Here is a 12,117-nt window from a genome sequence, read left to right as displayed (position 1 = left end):
GAAGAAGAAGAAGAAGAAGAAGAAGAAGAAGAAGAAGATAATAATGGTAGTTATTCTTCTGAAGTCATACATTACAACCGCCCACAAAATTACGGTTTGAAGAATCTCTAAGGAAGTCATGAAGCTATTCATATCCAATTACTTGAAACATGTGACTCTAACCAAATTCTTTCTTTTGTGACTATTTCTGATATATATCAATTTGTATTATGGAGCAAAGCCACGCACACAGGCTGCATATCTTCTAGGCCAGGCTGTCATAACTATAGACACCTTTGCCCTGCATATTTTCGTGGCTGGAGAAGCAAAACCATGCTTATAATTTTAGCAGATGAAAAAGCCACCCAGCATTTATATTCAGCTTGATTTTAATTTTGATACAGGTTTCCCAAGTTGCATATGTCCTCACCTCAAGCAAATCTGGCATCTTTCAGAGCTCTCAGCCAAAGCAAAGATTAATTTTTATTATCTTTGTGTTGCTGAGAAAAGAGCCAGAAGATTAAGGGAAACATAATCCAATAACAGAACTCTATAAAGAAAAATACCATGAACACAAAAGAAAAGGGACAGAGTTTTCTAAAGGGGAAAAAAACACCTCTGCTTATTTTTAATACCAAGAAAGCTGTTTCTCCTTTTTATACTTTCCATTGTACTGATCCATCTGAAGGATTCATAATTCAATCATAAGGCATGGTTTCCATATCTGATTTTTGTAAGCAGAATCAAAGTTTGTTCTTTGGCAGCAACCATCTGTTGCAGAGGGAAAATGAGGGGAGAGTAGTGGTTGAATTAGGCATGATGATGACAAAATAGACAGGGCTATGTGAACAAATTTTAGAGTTCGAAGTTTTGGCATAGAAAAGTGCTTGGGGTTTTTACTATGGTAGGTGGCAGCACCTAGCTGGATCTGGCTGGTCTTAAAAAACTAAACAGTATTGCATCTGTTTAATATTTAGGAGTGAGACCATCAGAAATCCATGAGCCCTAGTGGTACAGTGGTTAAAATGCGGCATTGCAGGCTAACTCTGCCCAAAGGCTGAAGTTTGATCCTGACAGCTCAAGGCTGACTCAGCCTTCCATCCTTCCGAGGTCAGTAAAATGATGACCCAGAGAGTGCTGTAAATCATTATGAGGCTAAATATCTTAGCGCTACTGCTATTGTAGGGCTCAATGGGAAACTGCAAACCTATTTGTAAAAAAGATGGTGGCAAACTTTTTTCCTCACTGTGGCTGAGATATACTTCTACAATTACTACTACTACTATTACTACTAATAATAAATTTAATTCCTATAATTCACACATTGGCCAACTCTCAGAAACTCTGGGCAGTTTACAAATTGTTAACTACATTTGAAAATAAGAAAACCAGACAAAACCAAAAAGAGCAAAGATACCAGAGACGACACATCCAGATGAGAACAAAGAAAAAGTAGAAAAAGGAGCTTCAATCTCACTTGCCAAAGACCTGGGTAAAACATCAACAAAATGAAGGCCATTCAAATCTTGGGGTGGGCTGAGGGGGTTTGGTGGAGAGAACTTCGTTCCAGAGGCCAGCTGCCAAGACAGTGAAAGCACACTTTTGGGTTCCTCACAAATGTATTTATCAGATTTATAGCACTACACAACTCATATACATCACTCTGAGTAGTGTAGAATAAAACAATCAAGTAAACAATTATAAAACAATATCATATAACAGTTGAAAAAGTTGAAAACAAGTAGAATGGGTCAACATCCTATACACAGTAAAGCTACCTCATGGGCTTTCTACTTCCGAGATCTCCTGTTGAAAGAATCAGGAATTTGTTTAATTGAAGGATCCTGAAATCTACCATCGATGCCTGATTGAATCAGCTCTATGAGCGTGTCCATGAAGTCATCAGGAATGTAAATTTATTTTAATGTCTTTCAATTATTTTCTTGTATTGACAAGCTATACTAGGGCTTATAATTTAGTACATGTATCCAGGGGTGGGATTCTACCGGTTCAGGCCGGTTTGCAAGAACTGGATTTTATTTTTACATCCAGTTCGGCGAACCGGTAGTTCTGAAACCAGCTGGCCCCGCCTGCCCTGCCCCTCCCCTCCCAGGAATCCCCATGAAGCCTGTCCGGCTACCAGGTAAGTGTAGGGTAGCCTCCTGGGAGCAAAAACGGGCATTGGGGGAGTCTGGTGCTGCCGCCCCCACCCAATTTTTGCTCCCAAGAGGGTCCAGGGAAGCTTGCTAGGCCGAAAATGGAGGGTTGGGTGGTCTGGTGCTGCCCCCACCCCGTTTTTGCTCCCAAGAGGCTTCAGGGAGGCCTGCTAGGCCAAAACGCCACCCCCACCCCGTTTTTGCTCCCATAAGGCTCCAGGGAGGCCAGGCCTGCTAGGGCCAAAAACACCACCCCCACCCCATTTTTGCTCCCAAGAGGCTTCAGGGAGGCCTGCTAGGCCAAAAACGCCACCCCACCCCATTTTTGCTCCCATAAGGCTCCAGGGAGGCTTGCTAGGTCCCGTTTTGGGCCTAGGAGGCCTCCCTGCAATCTCCTGGGAGCATCCAGCTATCCACTGTGCCTGGATTCAGTGTTTATCCAAAAGAACATTTGGAGCTAATTCAGTATTGATTACTGCCTTGAGAATGTTCTGGGTAAACAAAATTATGCAGTCTCCTAAAACTGTTGGAGCCAATCTTCTTTCTTCTTCCATATCCTCCTCTTCAAAACTAGTAAGTTGCTCTGCTTTTTCATGCCAGGCTTAGTGTGGTAAGTTCAGTGTGGGTTTTGTAGAGGTCTCATTCAGAGCATACATTACACAATTTCCAAAGCATAATTCAGACTATTCAGCAGTTTGCCTAGCAGCTGCTTCATTACTACTTTTGCTGTTACAACCTTGATGGAGTGTCCAATGGCCTGTTAAGTTTGACAAGCAAAAAACATAGTAAATATTTCTCACAAATATTTTCCCTCTTCTACTTTGTGGTTCGATGTTTAACATGCAAAATTATGTGCTGTTACTTTTGCAAACTTGAGTTTTTTTGTTATTGGAAGGCAACTCTTTAATTTGAAGATGGTGGTAAATTATTGGTAATAAAATGGCAAGTAGAAAGGCTCAATTCTACTTGCCATTTAGTAAAGGTTAGAAAGAATGCGAAGGTTAATCTTTGCTTTGTTTCTAATCTCCTTTTCTTGACTTGGTCTTCATAAAAAGTAGCTTTGGAATTGAAGCCATATGTGTTAAAATAAAATTATTTCTGTTTAAGTATAAGTATGCAAAAAGTTTCAAGATTAATCCAAGATGTTTAATATCTGTGTGTTGTACTAAGGTTTAAGTCAGAGGTCTTCAAACTTGGCAAACTTTAAGACTTGTGGACTTCAACTCCCAGCTATGCTGGCTAGAGAATTCTGGGAGTTGAAGTCCACAAATCTTAAAGTTGCCAAGTTTGGGGACCTCTGGTTTAAGTAGAAAGAGGTTCAAGCTGAAAATATACCATGAATAGCATAGAGATGCATGGTAGCTTTCTAGCTTTCTTTCTTTCTCTTAAAAGGAAGAAGAAAAAGAAAGAGGGAGGGATGAGAGAAAGAGGGAAGGGAAAGGAATGTGAATGAGAGATGGATGGGTGGATGGATGGGTAGAGGGAGGGAGGGAAAGAAAAAGGAGAGGAAGGACCACAAACCCTGGCACTAGATGCAGCTTCAGAGGATGCTTTGAAACAGCACAGCAATCCTGGGCTGGAAGGGGCCTCAGAGGTCATCTAGTCCAACCCCGCACCAAGAGTATTGTTAAAGTGAGTTTTTATCTTTTGACCTACCCAGTCACGTGACTACCAAGCCATGCTCAACCAGTCACGTGACCACCAAGCCACGCCCAGCCAGCAAGCCATGTCCAGCCAGTCACATGACCAGCAAGGCACACCCACAAATTAGGCCACGCCCACAGAACTGGTTGTTAAGAAATTTGAATTCCACCCTTGCATGTATCAGTCTCAAAGTGCTAGCAAAGCAAGTTTCCCAGTTTTTAGCCATAGTAATAAGCACATTAGGGAGTCTTTCTCTCAAATTTTACTTTTAACTATCCTTAGCTGCAAGCTAAAATTTAGAGCAAAGTACTGAAGGGAAATCATTTTCCATTCTCTTCCAGCTGCATGCTGATTTCTCAGCCCTGCAAGAAAGTTATTCAGACCTTGCATTATTTTCTTTCCAAGAATAAGAAGATCTTGTGGATGTGTAGCAAGTTAGAATAGACACTCCTGCATTCATCTGGCCTTCTCCCATCTCTCATTGCCCTGCTCCCTGATTCAGCATTTTGATATTTCCTTTCAAGAGAGAGGGAAGCATTGGAAGTGTGGAAAGGGAACTTCACTAGGACAGTGGTGACACCCAAGCAGGAAAAGCCCTGAGGGGAACATCAGGCCAGCCATAAAACAAACTTGCAAAGGAAAAGAAATTTAATAAAAAGTATTGAAAGGAGCCCCCTAGACAAAAGCCAAGTAATTAAAGCTAGGTGAACAAGGAAAAGAAAAAACCCTTACAAATACAGGACATGCCAAATCAGCAAAACAAACAGACAAAAGACACAGAATAAATTACATAAGAAACAGACAGGAGATTGCCGAAAAACAAATAGGAAAACCCATTATAAAGGTAAAAGAGATTAAGAAAGAACCAATAAGGCAATCAAGCCGCCCCGCAGAGTTTATTCTCCGCACCTCGCTAAGTATGCCTTCCGGTGAAAATTAAACTCTGACAGGATTTTAATTTCTAAACATTAAATATTAAACACTAAATGAACATTCACCCACAAAGAAAAGAAAAAGGTATAAAAACCAGAAACTTACCATTCGAAGTCAGCTAGCTAGCCCCAGGAACGCAGCCGTGCTGTCTCTTGCCTTCCTGAAAATAAAAAGATCCGGCTTTCAAGCAGTTGTCTGAATCCTTGCGCCGGAACTCTCCCAGCGGGAAAATTCGAATCCTCGAAGAAAGGCACTTTGACAGCCTTTCAACAGAAGGGAGAGTTATGGATAGTCTATATAACATGTAGTTTAGCACTTAAATAACTCCAAATCTCTTTTCTCATTGCTCATTCTTTCACTTCTTTCTACTGACAACATTCAGAAACTTTTTCAGGCTGTAGGATGTGGTTTAAATTCCAGTCTGGGTTTTTGAAAAAGCATTACAAGTAGTCCTCGTTCAGTGAGGAGGATGAAAAAATAACTTGACAACTGGTCCTTGCACTTAGGACCTTCCCCAGTCTATTAAGCAAACAAAAGCTGAAGTAAGACTGTCAGGATAAACATAGTTTCACTTAGTGACCGTAACAACTGAGTTGCTGGTCCGAACCGTGCTGTCTAAATGGGGGTAAATGAACCTGTATAGGTGATATCATAGAGTGGTTGCCAGGGATTGTGAACATGTACAATTACATCAACCAATACTCATTTGTTAGAAAAGCACCTGAAATCCAAACAAAGAGAGACTGAATGTTCTGTTCCAAGAAACAACCAGTGATGCCAATGCATCTTTGTGAATAACCTTTAAGTGAACAATTTCTCCAAAATGCAACAATAATTTACAAATCACTTTTCCCAGTATTTTATATCCACACAGATGCAAACACATCCACATTCAACATATGAACTGGCTCCTATACTTCCAACAGTTATTTCCCAAAAGCTACTTTTCTAAATGTTTGCTAGCCCTATTAGATTTCTCTATAGAGAGGGCAGACAAGTTTATTGGATACCCAAGGGAGGATGGGCCTTTAAGGATCTCTTGAACCCTTCTAAAGAAGGTAGACATATCTAGCAGGAGAACCTTAACTATTGCCTATTGTCCTAATCAAAAGATCACCAGATCTGTCACAAGGTGAGTTTATGGCACCCAAGCCCAGATGTCTCCAGAGTAGAATTGGAGGGGATTTCAAGGATCATCTAGGTTAATTATGTGTATAAATAGGGTTTTTAGGAAGATAATGCTATTACTTAAAATGATGGCATGGAGAAATGGATGTGTTTATCATTATCATATTGATAATACCAGGTGTGGGATTCTACAGGTTTGCACCTATTCACTAGAACCGGTTGTTAACGTTCTAAGCAGTTCAGAGAACCAGTTGTTAGAAGAAATTACTGGCCTAATCCTGTAAGGAAGGCAGGAAGGAAACATTCTGGTGTTGCTTACAGAAACTGCCTCTCCGTTAACCCTTATTACATTCTTGGCAGGACTAGACTTCCTGTCTCAGGAACTACTCTGGAGTCTTTTTCCCCTCCTTTGCTGGTACTTTGCTTGTGTGGAGTGACCATTCAAAGTTACAGTGGCACTGGAAAAAGTGACTTATGACCATTTTTCACACTTACGACTGTTGTAGCATTCCATAGTCATGAGAGGCCAGGCGAGGAGATGTGTGCCTCGATGTGGGTGATGTTGAGTTGGCCACGCCCAGCCAGTCACATTACCACCAAGCCATGCCCACCAACTAAGCCACGCCCACGGAACCAGTTATTAAAAAATTTGAATCCCACCCCTGGATAACACCAAGCACTAAATCTCCCGAACAACGGTCATTCAGCAATTTTATATAGATAATGGGGTCAGAATTAAATCTAAGAGCCTCCCTATAACAGCTTCTGTTTTAAAGACCAGCTGGTGCCAAGTACCACCATGAGATTTACCCCAGACAAAAAACAAAACAAAAACAAAACCAGAACCACTGCAATGCAGTGTCTTCATCTCCATAATCCCAGTCAAATGAACACGCTATCACGATCAAAAGTACTTCAAAGACACCCAAAATAATAAATATGGTTCAGGGGTGGGATGCTATCGGTTCTGCCCGTAGCTCTGAAGAGCAGCAGACACCAAACCGGTTCTGTGTTTGCTGCTGTTTGGTCCACCCGCCCCCCTGGGCTCTTACCTGTCCTTTATTTCCTGCTTTTTCAACCTCAGCTGCTTTGCGCGGCACAGCTGAGGTTGAAAAAGCAGGAAAAAAGGCTTTACAAACGCTGCGCACCCACATGCAGCACTTTTCAGCTATCCGGGCGGCACAGCCTAAGGTTTTTACACGTGCGCAAAATGTAGTCACCGAACCAGTAGTAACACCGGTTGAATCCCACCCGATATGGTTGCATTCTCACATTCAGGTAATTTGCAAGATTCATCTATTAGGCTGTCCAAAGTCATTTTTAGCTTCATTTTTCTAACTTAAATCAGGTTTGGATAAACGATTTCTTGCCTGTAGTTGATTAACCACCACTTCCTTTATTATCTTTCTCAATCGTTAAAGTTAGAAAATAGCTTCTAATTATTGATCTGCAAAGTTCCAGAATAGCCTCTGAAGAGATCTAACTATTTCAAAAAAATTTCTGTGCTGCAGGATTGTCCAGGAGACCTGTTCTGACACTTCAATGCATGAAGATATCTGCCATGTTGGGCTGGAATCCAAAGAGTAGATGGAGATCCATTCAATTCCAAGCAACTTGCCAACATCTTCAGGAGCCACAAACTAAAACTCATCCAGTAAACACAAATAAATATTGCTCAAAGACTATAGGATATAAGAGCTAGCTTATTATAGTTTTAATAGTACAGTTTAGGACAGACTGGAGGAATTTGCTCAAGCAGTCAAGGAAACGCTCCCAGGCCCGGCTGAAACAAATGCATCTGAACAATGGGAACATTTCAAGAATGCTGTTTATAACACCACCTTGTCAGTATTTGGTAAGGAGACCAGAAAGACAGCAGATTGGTTTGTAGCCCACTTGGAGGAGCTGACCCATTGAGGAAAAGAGGAGAGCTTTAATTGTATATAAAGCCTGTTCCAGTGAGCGTAACCTACGGGTTCTGCGAGCTGCTCGTAGTAAAGCCCAACAGACCACCAGGAGATGTGCTAATGATTACTGGCTGCTCTCGGATCTTTGGTCTCGGATCCAGGTAGCAGCTGACACAGGCAACATCAAGGGGATGTATGATGGCATCAAGCAGGCCTTAAGTCCAATACAGAAGAAATCTGCCCCGCAGGCAAGGTCATCCAGGACCCAGCACAGCAGATGGTACGCTGGGTGCAGCAGTACTCTGCGTTATATTCCAGATAAAATATTGTAACTGAAGAAGCATTGAATAACACTGAGTGCCTGTCTGTCTTGGAGGAGCTTGACAGTGAACCAACTTTAGAAGAACTCAACGGGGCCCTAGATTCCCTTGTCTCTGGCAAGGCACCCAGGAAAGATAACATTCCTGCTGAAGTTCTGAAGTGCTGCAAAGAGATCATCCCCACTGAACTGCATGAAATCTTCTGTCTTTGTTGGAGGGAAGGTGGAGTAGCGCAGGGCATGAAGGATGCAAATATCATCACTCTGTATAAGAACAAGGCGACAGGGGTGACTGTAACAACTACCACGGCATCTCTCTTCTTAGTGTTATAGGGAAGCTGCTTGCCTGTGTCGTACTGAAGAGGCTCCAGGTTCTTGCAGAGAGAGTCTATCCAGAATCCCAGGGAGGATGCCGAGCCAGCAGGTCCACTACTGATATGGCATTTTCCCGTAGACAGTTGCAGGAGAAGTGTAGGGAACAAAGAGAGCCACTTTTTGTAGCCTTCATAGATCTTACGAAGGCTTTTGACTTGATTAGTAGGGACTGCTTTTATAAAATCCTCCCCAATATTGGATGTCCATCTCAGCTCCTCAACATCAGGTCCTTTCATGAGGAAATGAAGGGCACAGTAGTTTTGGATGGCTTAACATCAGATTCCTTTGATATTCAAAGTGGAGTGAAGCAAGGCTCTGTCTTCCTGCCAACTCTATTCAGGATCCTTTTTGCTGTCATGCTGAAACACGCTTTTGGAACTGCAACAGAGGGTATTTATCTCCAGACCAGATCGGATGGAAAACTGTTTAATCTCTTTAGAGTGAGAGCAAAGACCAAATTCCAGCTGACATGCTTGTTGGATTTTCTCTTCACTGACGATGCTGCCGTTACTGCTCACTCTGCCAAAGACCTTCAACAACTTATGGATCATTTTAGCCAAGACTTTGGACTGAAAAAAACACAAGTCATGGGTCAGGATGTGGATTCACCTCCCTGTATTACAATCTCTGCACAAAAACTGAAGGTCGTCCATGACTTTGTTATACCTTGGCTCAACTATCTCCAACACTCTCTCTTTAGACACTGAGCTGAATAAACGTATTGGTAAAGCAGCCACCACATTTTCCAGACTTGCAAAGAGAGTATGGCTTAAGAAGCTGACGGAACATACAAAGATTCAGGTCTATAGAGCCTGTGTCTTGCGCATACTCTTGTACTGCAGCGAGTCTTGGACCTTTTGCGCACAGCAGCAGAGAAAGTTGAACACTTTTCACATGCGCTGTCTCTGACGTATTCTTGGCATCACCTGGCATGACAAAGTTCTAAATAGCGCCATCTTGGAACGTGCTGTAATTTTTAGCGTGTTTATACTATTGAAACAGCAATGTCTGCACTGGCTTGGGCAGTGAGGATGGCTGATAGTTGGATTCCAAAAGACCTCCTATATGGAGAATTAGTGCAGGGAAAGTGCCCTAGAGGGAGACCACAGCTGCGATATAAGGATATCAGCAAGAGGGATCTAAAGGCCTTGGGAATGCACATCAGCAGCTGGGAAACCTTGACCTCTGATTATTCAGCTTTGGAGACTAAAAATGCAGCATGGCCTTCTTCAATTCAAAGGGGCACTTGTTAGGCAGGCAGCCCCGGAACCAGCAAAATCTGGGGACTGGACTGGAGACTGGCTGTAACTGTCCTCAATGAGGAAGGGATTGCCACTCTCGAATTGGCCTTTTTAGCCACACTAGATGCTGTTTTAGGGCCTCTTTTCAGAGCATGATACCATAGTCTCTTGAGATTGAAGGATGCCAATATATAGTATAGTTTTTTTTTAAGGGAAACTGGGTTAGGACTAGGGAAACCCTACACAACAGTCCCTGTGAGAAACGACGGAGCAGAAACATCTATGAACATTTGAGTTCTTGAATACATATGGGAGATAATCAAACAAATACTTATTACATAAGTATGAATTGCAGGGGCACCCGGAGGTGGTGGTGGTAGAATCAACACTTCCAAAAGTAGTGTTGGAGAAGGAATTTCTTTAATCAGAGGTTGCTATGGAAACCTTTTATTTACAGAGTTTTCTTGATCTTTCTGGATAAGCTGTGTCTTCCTGAAGTTTTGTGAAGTTTACCTTCCTTCTGCCAGTTTAAGAACAATGCCAAAACTAAGGAGGATTAGAGGAAAAGGCAAAGAAAATAGGAGTTTCACAAGCCTTAAGGAAGGGAAAGAGCTGCTGCCTTGTCTTGAAAATGTGAGTAATAGATATTTCATCTTGTCCTGCCCTTGTGCTATTGGTAGATAAAATCAAATGCTCTTAGTCTTGGGACTCATTTCCGGAGAAAGCAACATTGGAATAAGTGATCTGCCCTCAAAACATCTCACAGCTCAGAAAAAAGAGGTCAATGTAACTTCATAATATGGCTCTTAGAATTCATTAGGATTGTCTAAGGTAAACCCGCAGATCTTAAGTGCAACATGATCAACAGTGAAACTAAATGAGTGAAGCAAAAGGTTTTTTTTTCCACACTGCAACCTTAAACTGCTCTATTCTCATGAGGAAATTAACAGATCATGAAGCCAACTTAAGAAATATCTTTCTTGATTTCAACCTTGTCTCTGCTTTGACCATGAAGAGAGCCTGATCTCTTATACACCATGGCTCCTGATCGGTGGATTGCTCCTTTTCTTTCCCATTACTCATGTGCCTTGAGCTAGCAAAGAAGTGACAGAATGTTTGTCAAGTTTCCTCTGGTTAAAACAGGACAGCAAAAGCAGGGCCATCCATTTACTGTTCCACTGTCACATCAATGAACTTGGTTCAGTGATTCGCTGTTTCATTTGTATTTATATAAAAAAATAATGGTAGATCTATGGGAAGGCGGAAGAGGAGGAGGAGGGGAAGGAGGGGAAGGAGGAGAAGGAAAAGGAGCAGGGTTTACCTAGAATGAAGTGAAATGTAGATGAACCAGACAGCACTCTTTGAGCTGTATTAACACGGGTCAGCTAATCATGTGAACCAGACCAAGAGAAAAAATTCAGGAAAAGAAAAATATTCATGAAAATTGAGTTTCTTGGGGTAATAGCGGTAAATTAGTTTTGTTCTTTTAGTTTTTTTTTCTTTTTAAATTATTATTATTATTAATAATAATAATATAATAATGTTTTTTATGTTTTTAACTTGAACATATCTTCCATTACACAGTGTGTCATCTGGGTACAAATGTCTCTGTGCAATAACAATAAAAGTTTACAGTATTCCTTACATTGATAATAATTCTCTAATCTTACAATATTAATAATCCGCATTATAACTCTATTTTAACTTTTTTTTAAAATGCTTAAAATGACAAAAAGATTACAAAAGCTCTAGTGGTAGATAGGTTAAAATAGATATAAAGAAATAACATAAGGTTATTTGCCTTATGGAGCCTAATTCATCAATAACTATTTTACAAAATGGCACAATCCAGGCCTGTGGAACTACAACTTCCACCACACAGTTTGGGAGAATATAGGGTATTCATTTGGATGACAGGAGAAAATATTTTAGAAAGGGTTTTAGTTTTATAAAGTAAAGAATGTTAGTTTACACCCATTAGGCCTTTATACTGGAACTTCCAGATATGTTTGGGCAGGTGGCTTCTGTTTATGTAATACCTGTACTATATTTCTATCTTGCCATCAAACAAGGTCAAATTTCTATTTTGCCGTCAAACATTCCTACACATTAGCAACATCATCTACTTTCAAAGCGAAATGCTATTATTATCGAGATGTAAAGTGTTTTCTCAAAAACAATAACACATCAGGCTTTATCATTTTCCAACCTTCATTTGCTGTAGAATTTGGGAGTATTTATTGCAAAAACGAAGATGACATGAACTGATTTTGTGAGCCAATCAGAAAAAGCACACTGCTTGAAGAAAGGATACCTATTTTTTTTTAAAGAGGTAGAGAACAATCAGGACCTGATTATATGTCCACTTATGAGCACACTGCCAATAGATATAGCCTTTGTACAGAAACCCCTTAAGACTACAATTGAGGCTAGAA

This window comes from Pseudonaja textilis, chromosome 3 (genome assembly GCF_049901715.1).
Source record: "Pseudonaja textilis isolate UNSWEBS1 chromosome 3, rPseTex1.2, whole genome shotgun sequence".
NCBI lineage: Eukaryota > Metazoa > Chordata > Lepidosauria > Squamata > Elapidae > Pseudonaja > Pseudonaja textilis.
The sequence above is the reverse complement of the archived record's forward strand: the minus strand, read 5'-3'. Positions refer to the sequence as shown.